Raw genomic sequence first — 11,845 nt, forward strand, 5'->3', positions numbered from 1 at the left:
GCCAAAAACCAGCCGACAGCCCCTCCCCCCCACCATAACTGTCCTGAGGAGCCCACCCAGCCGCCAACCTCCCACCCAGATTGTCCTGAGCAAAACACCAGACACCAGCCCCCAAACTGTCCTGAGCAAAACACCAGCTGCAAACCCTCCACCCACCCACTGCCCAGAGCCAACCACCAACCACCAACGCCCCTTCAACTATCCTGAGCAAAACACCAGCTGCCCGGCCCCTCCCTCCCGACTGTCCTGCACCAAACACCATCCATCAGCCCCCTCAACTGTCCTGAGTAAAACACCAGCCGTCAGCCTCGTCGACTGTCCAAAGTAAAACACCAGCTGCCAGCCCCCGCAAAACTGTCCTCAGCTAGACAGCAGCTACAACTCCCCACCCCAACTATCCTGACCAAAACATCAGCTGCCAACACGCCCCCCCATTGACTGTCCTTGGCAAAACACCAGCCGCCAACCCCCACTCCCGATTGCCCTGAGGAAACCACCAGCCGCCAGCCCCCCCAACTGTCCTCAGCAAAACATCAGTCGCCAACGCACCGCTCCTGGACTGTCCTCACCAAATCACCTGCTACCCCCACACCTGCCGCCGACTCTCCTAAGCAAAACACCAGCCGACAGCCCCGCCCCGCAAATTATCCTGAGCAAAATGCCAGTTGCCTGCCAGCCCACCCATCAACAGTCCTGAGCGAAACACCAGCCGCCAAACCCCATCCCCGACTGTCCTGAGCCAAACACCATCCGCCAGCCCCCCCCCAACTGCCCTGAGCCAAACACCAACCACCACTCTGCCCCCCCACCCGCAACTGTTCTGAGCCAAACCCCAGCTGCCAGCACCCCCTGACAGTCCAGAACCAAAAACCAGCCACCAGCTCCTCCCTCGGCTCTCCAGAGATAAACACTGTCCGCTAGCCCCCCCAACTACCTTGAGCTAAGCACCAGTCACCAACCTCCAACCCCGACTACCCTGAGCAAAACATCAGCTGCCAACCCCCACTCCCAACTGTCCTAAGGAAACCACCAGCCTGACCTTAAAAACCTCTACAGAAGGAGATTCCACCACCTCCCTAGGTAACCCATTCCACTGCTTCACCACCCTTCTAGTGAAAAAGTTTTTCCGAATATCCAACCTAAACCTCTCCCAGGTGACTCTCTCTTTCTGCATCATGGTGGGCTTATTCTTTAGGGACTCCTCCTTTCCACCGCCTGACCAGCTGTCCACAAATTTGTGGCCCGCTGCCCTGCGCTCTGCAGGTCCTCTGGCTTTTTGTCCCACAACCATATTCTCAGGTCGGATGGGCAATGTTCATACAGTTGCTCCAGTACAATCAGTTTAACCATGTCCTCCTCACTCTGGGCCCCATCTGCCCACTTATGGACATATCCCTCCATTCGGAGGATCAGTTCCAGATATGTGAACTCAGGGGTTTTGCGCTGACTTCTGAACTTTTTCCGGTACACCTCGGGAGTCATCCCACACTTGTGTAGCAGGGCCTTTTTGAACAGGTCATAGTCCCCTGCCTCCACCCCTTCCATTTGGCTGTACATCCCCATGGCTTTGGGGTCCAGTAACGGGGTGAGAAACTGGAGCCCGTCTGCAGGGTCAACCCTGTGCAGCTCTCAGGCCTTCTCAAAGGCTATCAGGAATTCATCTATGTCCTCCCCTTCCTTAAACTGGGACAGGATGCGGTTATCAAAGCTCCATGCAGTCTTGGGTCCCCCTCAGTCACCGCAGCAGGGGGCTCTCTGCTTCTCAGCCTTGCCAACTCCAGTTTATGCTGCCACTGTTTTTCCCGATCCTCCCACTCCTTCTCCTGATCCTCCAGATCTTTCAGTTTGAACTTCCTCTCCCATTCCAGCCGCCTCAGCTCCAGCAATGAAGAGCTCTGCCATGAGGATCCCCTGCTGGCCACAGTGGTCACAGTGCCCTCGGCGTTCGCCGGGCTCCTTCCAGCCCCTCCCCTAGCTATAGGTAGGAGGGACCTCGGAATGTGCTCAGCAGCAGTCTGACCCCTCCCAGCCGGGACAGACACGGGTGCCCGTGCTGCATCTGCCAGGCTGCTTCCCTCAGAGACAGGGATCAGCTTCTCTGAGCAATCTTCCTCCTTCAGCTGGGGAATCAGTTGTGCTTTGGTGAGCTTTCCAATGCACAGGCCTCTCCGCTTGCACAGCGCGACCAGGTCCCTCTTAAGGAGATAGTTATATATCTTCCTGCTGTTCCCATGTTGCTGTGGACTTGCAGGCCTGTGAGCTCTCAGCTCTCCACAGATTCCAGGAAGAACCCCTTCTGTGCCAGCCCTTCTCCAGGTCACCACCTCTCTCCCAGGGTCAAGCCACAGACTCCTCCACCCCTGCAACCACTTACCGCGGTCCCCAGGGGGACCCTGTTACTGCAACAGTCCTTCTCGCTGGTCATACCCTCCCAGGGGTTAAGCGTAGCTTCTCCACCCCCCGAAACCGCTCCTCTCTGAGCCTTCAGCATGCCTGGTCCTCGTTAATCCCCCTTCATTTTACTGCTCCCCAGTAACTTACTGCAGGAAGTGCTATCCACGGGGTATAGTACATCTCACCACTGCCACCAGTTGTCATGAAGTGTGGGGGAGTCAGGGCCCCACCCTGACTATCCTGAGCAAAACATCGGCTGCCAACTCCGCCCCCAACTGACTGTTCTTGGCCAAACACCAGCTGCCAACTCCCACTCCCAACTGTCCTCAGCAAAACACCGTCCGCCAACCCCCCAGTCCCTGACTGTCCTGAGTAAATCACCCCTCCCTGCCACACACTCTCCTGAGCAAAACATGTTACACTGATAAAAATACACAGGATCTTTTCAGGGGACAAGGCAATATGCCACGTTTATTATGAGAACACAACTTGATTTATAACCAATAGCTAATATCTACAAACACATACACACACATCAAATGTTCTGCAGCTGCTGTATCGTTACCAGTCCTGAACGTAGCTTGAGTCCATAGCTTGAGTTTGCAGCTTGAGTTCACAGCTCATAGTGGCTAACTGGCCAGAAAAGCCAGGCATGAGGAAGAACTGGGTCTCTGTCGGGCGCGCACTGATGCCTTTCGATGTTGTCAGCAGATCGTTACCTAAAGTCTTCCATCTTACCCATTCTTTTTATAGGCTTTAGTTTGAACAAGAGTCTTGCTGTGTCACATTGCCTCTGGGTACTGTGTGACTGATCACTCATCAATTGCAGATGTGACTTTCAGCCTTGGACCTGACTTTGATGTGGTTTCAATTGCACCTTTGTTCTTTTCTTTTAGGGTGGACTCTTCTCACTTTGTCAGGGCTGTTGTCTGCATCTTCAGCCGTTGGTGCGTGTTTGCACTTCACTTTATCAGGACAGGCTGGGGCTGGAGGTTGATGCCATCATCCATGCATACCTCATTCACACATCTGAACTAAGGCCTTGTCTACACTTGCAAGTTAGAGTGCATTAAATTAGCCCCGGGCACCCTAATTCCTGAGGTGTCCACACTGGCAAGGCACGTAGAGCACCCTGACTCCATGCCTGGAGCACCCCCGGTACAGCACGCAGCTGTAGCTGTGGGGATGTTGTCATCGACCAGGTCCAGCTTCCCATACATACCGCGTCAGCAGCCCTTTAAACAGCCAAAAGCACACTCAACTGTCATTCTGCACCAACTCAGCCTGTTGTTGAACCACTCGTTGCTGCTGTCAAGGCTCCCTGTGTAGGGTTTCATGAGCAATGGTATTAAAGGGTAAGTAGGGTCTCCAAGGATCACAATGGGCATTTTGACTTCCCCTATGGGGATATTCTGGTCTAAGAAGAAAGTCCCGGCTTGCAGCTTCCTGAACAGGCCGTGTTCTGAAAGATCTGTGCGTCATGCACCTTTCCGGACCAGCCTGCATTAATGTCCATGAAATGCCCAAAGTGATCCACAAGTGCCTGGAGAACTATAGAGAAATATCTCTTCTGATTTATGTATTCAGAGGCTAGGTGGTCTGGTGCCAGAATTGAAATGTGTGTCCCATTTATCACCCCTCCCCATTTCTGCAAAGCCAGCCACAATGTCACGCATGTTGCCCAGAGTCACAGTTCTACTGGGCAGGATTGAATTAATGGCCCTGCAAACTTGCATCAACAAAATTCCAACGGTTGACTTTCCCACTCCAAACTGGTTAGTGACCGATCAGTAGCTATCTGGAGTTGTCAGCTTCCAGATTGCAATAGCCGCCCACTTCTCCACCATCAGGGCAGCTCTCAATTTCGTGTCCTTGTGCCCAGGGTGGGGGAGAGCTCAGCACACAGTTCCATGAAAGTGGCTTTTCTCATCTGAAAGTTCTGCAGCCACTGCTCGTCATTCCAGACTTGCATGACAATGTGATCTCACCACTCAGTGCTTGTTTCCCAAGCCCAAAAGCAGTGTTCCATTGTGGTGAGCATGTCCGTGAATGTTACAAGCAATCTCATCTCATCTGCGCTATGCGAGTCGACATCATCCTCGGACTCCTCACTGTCACTTTGTAGCTTAAGGAGTAACTCGACTGCAATTCATGAGGTGCTGGCGAGACCCATCAGCATATTCCTCACAAGTTCAGGATCCATTCCCGCAGACCAAAAGGGAAGACAATGCCCCCTCGACAGTTCTGAGCCAGGTGTCCAGCGCCAAACTCCATCTGCCAGTCCCCCCAATTGTCCTGAACCAAACACCAGCCGCCAGCCACCATCCTGACTGTCCTGAGGAAAACAACGTCTGACAGCACCCCCACGACTGTCCTCAGCAAAACATCGGCGGCCAATCCCCTGCTCTTCACCTGCACCCCCCCCACTGACGACTCTCCTGAGCAAAACACTAGCCGTCAGCCTCCAGCCCGCAAACTGTCCTGCGCAAAATGCCACTTGTCCCCACCCCCACGGCCGACTGTCCTGAGCCAAACACTGGCCACCAAACTCCATCCCCGACTGTCCTGAGCAAACTACTGGCCGTCAACCCCCACAACTGTCGTGAGGAAAACACCAACCACCAACTGTAATAATGCTGCCTTTGGTGGGACACTTCTGAATCAATTCAGGACAAATTGCTTAGAGCAGGGCAGTCACAGCCTAAGGCTGGGGTTCCTTTACACACCCAGGCAAACCAAACCAGCCAAACAGAGAAGACTTTGGTTTTACCCCACTGGCTAACCATAAGTCATACAAGCAATTCCCTTAGACACTCCAGTTTCCCAGTTTCACCACCAGTGCCACTCGTTATGGGGACGAATGGTTATAAAACCAATACCCCCCAGTAAAAGAAAAAAAGGTTATCCCCATCCCAAAGGACCAAGCCCCAGACCCAGGTCAATATACAAATCAGATCTTACCCACAAATCATGCTGTTGCCAATCCTTTAGAATCTAAAATCCAAAGGTTTATTCATAAAAGGAAAAAGATATAGATCGCTAGAAAGCTAGAATTGGTTAAATGGAATCAATTACATATAGTAATGGCAAAGTTCTTGGTTCAGGTTTGTAGCAGTGATAGAATAAACTGCAGGTTCAAATCAAGTCTCTGGAGTACATCCACAGCTTGGATGGGCCATTCAGTCCTTTGTTCAGAGCTTCAGTTTGTAGCAAAGTCCCACCAGAGGTCATAAGCAGGATTGAAGACAAAATGGAGGAGATGCAGCAGCCTTTTATAGCCTCTCTCCTGTGGGTGGAAACCCCTAGGTTCTCCTGTGCAAGATCACAACAAGATGGAGTTTGGAGTCACATGGGCAAGTTACATGTCCATGCATGACTTTACAGGCCGATGCCATTGTTTATATGTTAGTTTGAATGTTCCCAGGAAAGTTCAGGTGTGGATTGGCGTCTACCAAAGTTAATTATCAGTTAAGTGTTTCTTGATTGGGCACTTATTGAGAATAGTCCCTGTGACGGGTTGAGTCACAGAGACCCCCTTGGGACTGTCACCTGATCTGCTGGGACTATCTCTGAGCCCGTTTTCCCTGGCAGCTTGGGACTTCAGTACCTTGCCTTGTTTGAGCCAGACACTCTTGCCTGCCGCAAACACAGATCCAAGTCTAAACCACGTCCCCCACAAGCTGCAGGTTTAACTGCAAACAGCTTAAGAAGTGCTCCTGTCTCCAGCACTCAGAAACCCAGCTTCCAATGGGGTTCAAACCCCAAATAAATCCATTTTACTCTGTATAAAGCTTATACAGGGTAAACTCATAAATTGTCTGCCCTCTATAACACTGATAGAGAGAGATGCACAGCTGTTTGCTCCCCCATGTATTACTTACTTACTCTGGGTTAATTTAATAAGTAAAAAGTGATTTTATTAAATACAAAAAGTAGGATTTAAGTGGTCCAAGTAAAGACAGACAGAACAAAGTAAATTACCAAACAAAATAAAATAAAACACGCAAGTCTAAACTTAATACAGTAGAAAACTGAATGCAGGTAAAACTCATCCTCGGAGATGTTCCAATAAGCTTCTTTGACAGACTAGCCTCCTTCTAGTCTGGGTCCAGCAACCACTCACACGCCTGTAGTTACTGTCCTTTGTTCCAGTTCCTTTCTGGCATCTCTTGGGGTGGAGAGGCTATCTTTTGAGCCAGCTGAAGTCAAAATGGAGGGGTTTTCCAGGGTCTTAAATAGACTTTCTCTTGTGGGTGGAAACCCCTTCTGCTCTCCTATGTAAAATCCCCTCCACAAGATGGAGTTTTGCAGTCACATGGGCAAGTCACATGTCCATGCATGACTTAGTTTTTTATAGGTCAACGCCACATTCCCAGGAAAGCTCAGATGTGGACTGGTGTCTTTAAAAGTCCATTGTCAGCTTAAGTGTTTCTTGACTGGACAATTACTGAGAATAGTCTTTTCTCAAGAAGCTGACCAAATGCTTCACTGAGGCTACTTAAAATCAAACAAATACATAGCTAATATTCATAACTTCGGATACAAAAATCATACATGCCTATATGCAAATAGGATGAATATATGCAGAAGAACATAACCTTTGCACAGCTATGTTACACATCATATCTAGCATAAAACATATTCCAGTTATGTCATATATACATTCATAAGCATATTTCTATAAAGCATTATGGGGTGCAATGTCACAGTCCCTTCTCAAGAAGCTGACCAAATGCTTCACTGAGGCTACTTAGAATCAAAACACTTTGAGATACAAGTACATAGCCAATATTCATAACTTCAACTACAAAAATGATACACACATAAAGACAGCATAATCATAATCAGCAAATCATAACCTCTCCATAGACACCAACCTCCCATCCCGATAGACCTGAGTAAAACACCAGCCACCAGCCCCCCCACTGTCCTGAGCAAAACACCAGCCGACAATCCCCCACAACTGTCCTGAGCAAAACACCAGCTGCCTACCCCACTTCCCGACTATACTGAGCAAACCACCAGCCGCCAACCCCCCCCAACAGTCTTGAATGAAACACCAGCCGCCAGCCCCCCAAAACTGTCCTGAGCAAAATACCAGCCCAGCCCCGCACAACTGTCCTGACCCAAACAACAGCCACCAACCCTCACCCCTGCTGACTGTCTGGAGCAAAACACCATCCACCAACGCCCACCCCAACTGTCCTTAGTAAAACACTGACCACCAACGCCTCCCACACCCCCCACTGACTGTCCTAAGCAAAACACGGGCTGCCACCCACCCTCCCCCAACTGGGTTTGTGTGTGTGTGTGTGATTGAATGCATATACTAACTGTTGTATTTTCAACAAACACGGCGTATTGCCTTTTCCCCTGAAAAAGATCCCACATGCTTTTTATAAGCATAACATTTTTGGTGAAAAAATTGTGAAAGGGGGAAGACATGCACTGTGATTGTTAAAAATACTGCTAAATATTGCTAAAAGGTATACCATACATATAAAGTGATTGATCATTCAGGTGTGCATGCCCCCGGTCATAGAAGTGCCAGGCAATAGGGGAAGAATTAGAGTATTTTCTCTGACCTGTCTGTTGGGGAAAACTATACAGAGAAGGTATATACAAATGGTCTAGCTATATATACCCCCGGTTGTAGAGGTGCCGGGCCATAAAGGGGAGGATTAGAGTCCTCGCCCTTACCCATCTGTCGAGGAAAAATTGCATACGTCAATATACTGTCAGTCGTAGCAGGATTGAGCCCAAAAGGTAGGGTGCTTAGCGTTCCCCCCTCCTGCTCTGTCAGGCAGAGTTTTTAGTGAGTATAGACTGTGTGTGTTTTGTAAGTCCCAGCACACTCATGGGCAAATAAGGAGTAGATTTATGTAAGACCTAAGTCTGAGGGATATAGGAATGTGGGATATTGTTGCAATTTCACAATTTTAAGAAAAATGTTTAAGAAAAGGGACCAGTGGGGGTGGGGGCTAGTTGAGGAGCCCACCCTCCTTGCTAAATTGTTAGTGGGACAAAACCTGTGCCCGTGGGAAGTGATGGTTCAGCGAGGAAAGCAGGATCAGGCCCAGACAAGCAGGCAGGCAACAGATAAGGCAACAGATAAAGAGACTGGAAAACAGGTTGGGAGCCCTGAGAGGCATAGTGGCAGGAGTAAGGAAAGGAGTAAGTACAGGCATGGGGATTTCAGATCCCTGGGACAATACTTGGAATGGTGAAATGTGAGTCGATACATGTTTTCATTTTGGGAGATAAGCAAGCAATTTAAGGAAAGAGAGTGAGAAGTTAACTCTGCAGATTCTGGAGGGAATTAAGCAGTTGAACGTTGTGAAATTGTTAAAAGGGGAAAGTATTATAGGAAGAGAATTCTTGCTTTCTTTGCAGCCTTCTGAAGGGAAAATGGGCCCTTTTCCGAAGGAATGTCTGTAAATAAGCCAGGCAAAGAGACAATCTGATTTAAATCACCTGACTATGAACAATTTAGTCAAATTCACTAAAAGAACATAAGGGGTTTCTATTGGAATTTAACTGCCCCCAAATGTATACAAATGTAATCTATGTACAGCTGTGTAAAAATTAAAGCAGTGTAAGGGATGTTAACTAAAAGAATGTGTGTGTAAATATATTGTGTAAATATGTGAGGTTTTTAAGGACCTAAATCAACAGTTCTAGTTTGTAAAACTCTGTTTTGTAGGTTTAAAATAAATTGGTTTTTATTTTTTGTTTTTAAACAATACCAATAAAATCCGCTTGAATCTTTCATTCAAAGTTGCAAAACCGAGAGACACTTTTTGCCAGACATAGGTAACTAGTGTTGTTTGGCTTTGGTATTTAGCATTTAACATTTAACCCTTAAGGTACCTCAATGCTTTATAAAGTTCAATATCTTTTTAAAGACCAAAGTCGTGGCTGTGCAGGGCAGTCAAACCAAGGAGAATGAAAAGAGAGTCTGGATTTGTTTTTTGGTAACAAAATAGCAGATAAGAGCCGTAGTAAAAGAATAAGGAATTTAAAAAAGACAGTGTCCCTCTGGAGCAATAGCAGGGGTGAGATGCACAAAGAAGCAGTGTTAGAAACACTGAGACTTAAGAAAAAACAACTTTTGTGGGCTAAAACCCATGAAAGCTTATGCCCAAATAAATTTGTTAGTCTCTAAGGTGCCACAAGGACTCCTCATTGTTTTTACTGATATGGACTAACACGGCTACCACTCTGAGACCTGAGCCTGAGTAATCAGACTGTCACTTTGATAAGGGTACATGAAAACTCTGTGAGCACAAAAGAAACAGTTACACCTTATGTAAAAATTGATATGGCTAATATAATATTATAAAAGTTAAACTATGAAAGGAATGTGTATTTTTTCCAGGACATGTGCAGTGTATATGTTCGAAAGGGTAAAAGAAAGGCAAACAAAACATGCTACTTAATTAAAATCCTATTAGGGCTCCAAAAGGAGCCACAATAGGTTGAGTTTTCTTTTTCAAATCGCTGTGTGTTTTGGAAGGAGGAGTTGAAAGTGAAAAGTAATCAAATCTCTGGTTAAAGTTGATTGTGTCCCTTTTAAGACAGAGTCTCTGAGCTGCTGATGGCTTTGGAACCAAAAGCAAGCCAGTAAGCGTCTGTGTTGATGCAAATTATCTAACTGATAGAGAAAGGAAAGAACTGCCCATAAATGGCAGTACAAAGAAGCTGCAGATAAAGGACATACCTGGTCAGCAAACAAAGTACCTGAAACGAAAAGGCTCAAACTATGACCCTCCAGAGGAAGGTTAAAAAAAAAAAGGAGTCAAACCTAAGAATAAGAGAGGGACAGGTAACCCTAAATAGAAAAACATATTTGTTTTTTATGTGTGTATGCACAGATACAAAAGGTATAACAAGATACCTTTAATAGATTTGATTCTAATGTTATTGTTAATATTAAACATTGGGATAAATTTAATGTTAATAAGTACCCCTGTAACAATGTATAGTGTGTATGATTTGGGGGAACAGGGGGGAAACAACCTTTAAGGTCATATGATAATGATGCTTCTCATCTATTACCGGTGAATAAACTTAAAGCTTAGCACAGCAGAAAAAACATTACAAACTTGGTCTGCTGTATAAGAGGGGAAACTGAGGTACACCACCTCATGAATTTAATGACTGAACCATGGGATAATTTCCCCTAAATCCTTAAAAGGTAGAAGCCATTGAAATCTGGCCTGCCTATAGAACAAAAAACACAGGAAAGTATGGCGGTAATTCCTCTGTTTTGCCTGCAATCAGCAAAGGTATTTGTAAAAGAAAGGGATATTTTAAGCAATACTCTGCCACCCCAAAAGGGGTAGAAACATGTTCTTTTTGTCTTTTAGAAAATCAGAAAAAACTGGTACCAGCTGAAGAACAACCCAGAATACCATGAATCTACTGTTGCGACAAAGATTGTGTTTTATGTTTTGTGTTATTTGTCTTGTTGCTAGCATTGTTGTGCATTGTGTTACAAAAAATAAAATACTGCATTAGGCAGAAAAGGATTAATAAGCATTTTAACTGTATTTACAGAAACCAATGTTGCAGAAGGGCGGAGGTCAAGGAATGCCAGTCTGTTGACAGGGAAACATCCACAGGTGGTGCAGGCATATTTAAAGGCAAAATATGCATGGGACATGAGGATTATCTGTTGGTAAGAATGTAAAAAATGGACTATCCAACAGTGGATAAGCCCCACCTTGCCAATCCTAGAGGAGTCTTGCTCCGTGCAAAACAAGAAGCTAGCAACATGCTACTGAGATAAATTGAGTAACAGCACCACCAAAGTATACTATAATGGAAGGAATTGTGTCGGTGCTATTGGGCCAAAAGAAGTTGTAAGAATGGTATACCATAAAGCTCCCTGTGCAACAATGTACGTGTAATGTAACCACGCTCTGCACCCCTGAGCTGACATACTATTTCCTGGTGCACGAAGATAAAAATATTAATTTAATGGCTAAAAACATAATGTTATTAATTTTGATTTATCATTAGAAGTTAATTGGACAAAGCTATATAATTAAATTTATAAAAATAAACAAATTAGCCAACTAGCTAATGCCACTCATGTTCAAATTCAAATACACAGTTTGGCAATTTTATATCAAGGGTCTGAAATTTCAGATCAAGATATACAAATAAGTATTCATCTCTGGTATAATATTTTTAGGGGATGGTCACCAACCTGGACCTCCATGTTAAATATTGCATTTCACCCTATAATTGTTATTATGGTGCTTATTTCACTCATGCTCATCGCAATGTGTTGTATGTATTGTTACATAAAAAAATGTACTTGAAGCTAAAACCACAAGCTCAAATTGCCTCTCAGTGCATTGCTTTGAGACAGCTGTATAAGATATGACCAATCAAGAATTGTTCTTGAGGGGTCAAAAGGGGGACATGTAGTAGAAGGATTTTA

The sequence above is a fragment of the Malaclemys terrapin genome, chromosome 7 (genome assembly GCF_027887155.1).
Source record: "Malaclemys terrapin pileata isolate rMalTer1 chromosome 7, rMalTer1.hap1, whole genome shotgun sequence".
In the NCBI taxonomy this organism is placed as follows: Eukaryota; Metazoa; Chordata; order Testudines; family Emydidae; genus Malaclemys; species Malaclemys terrapin.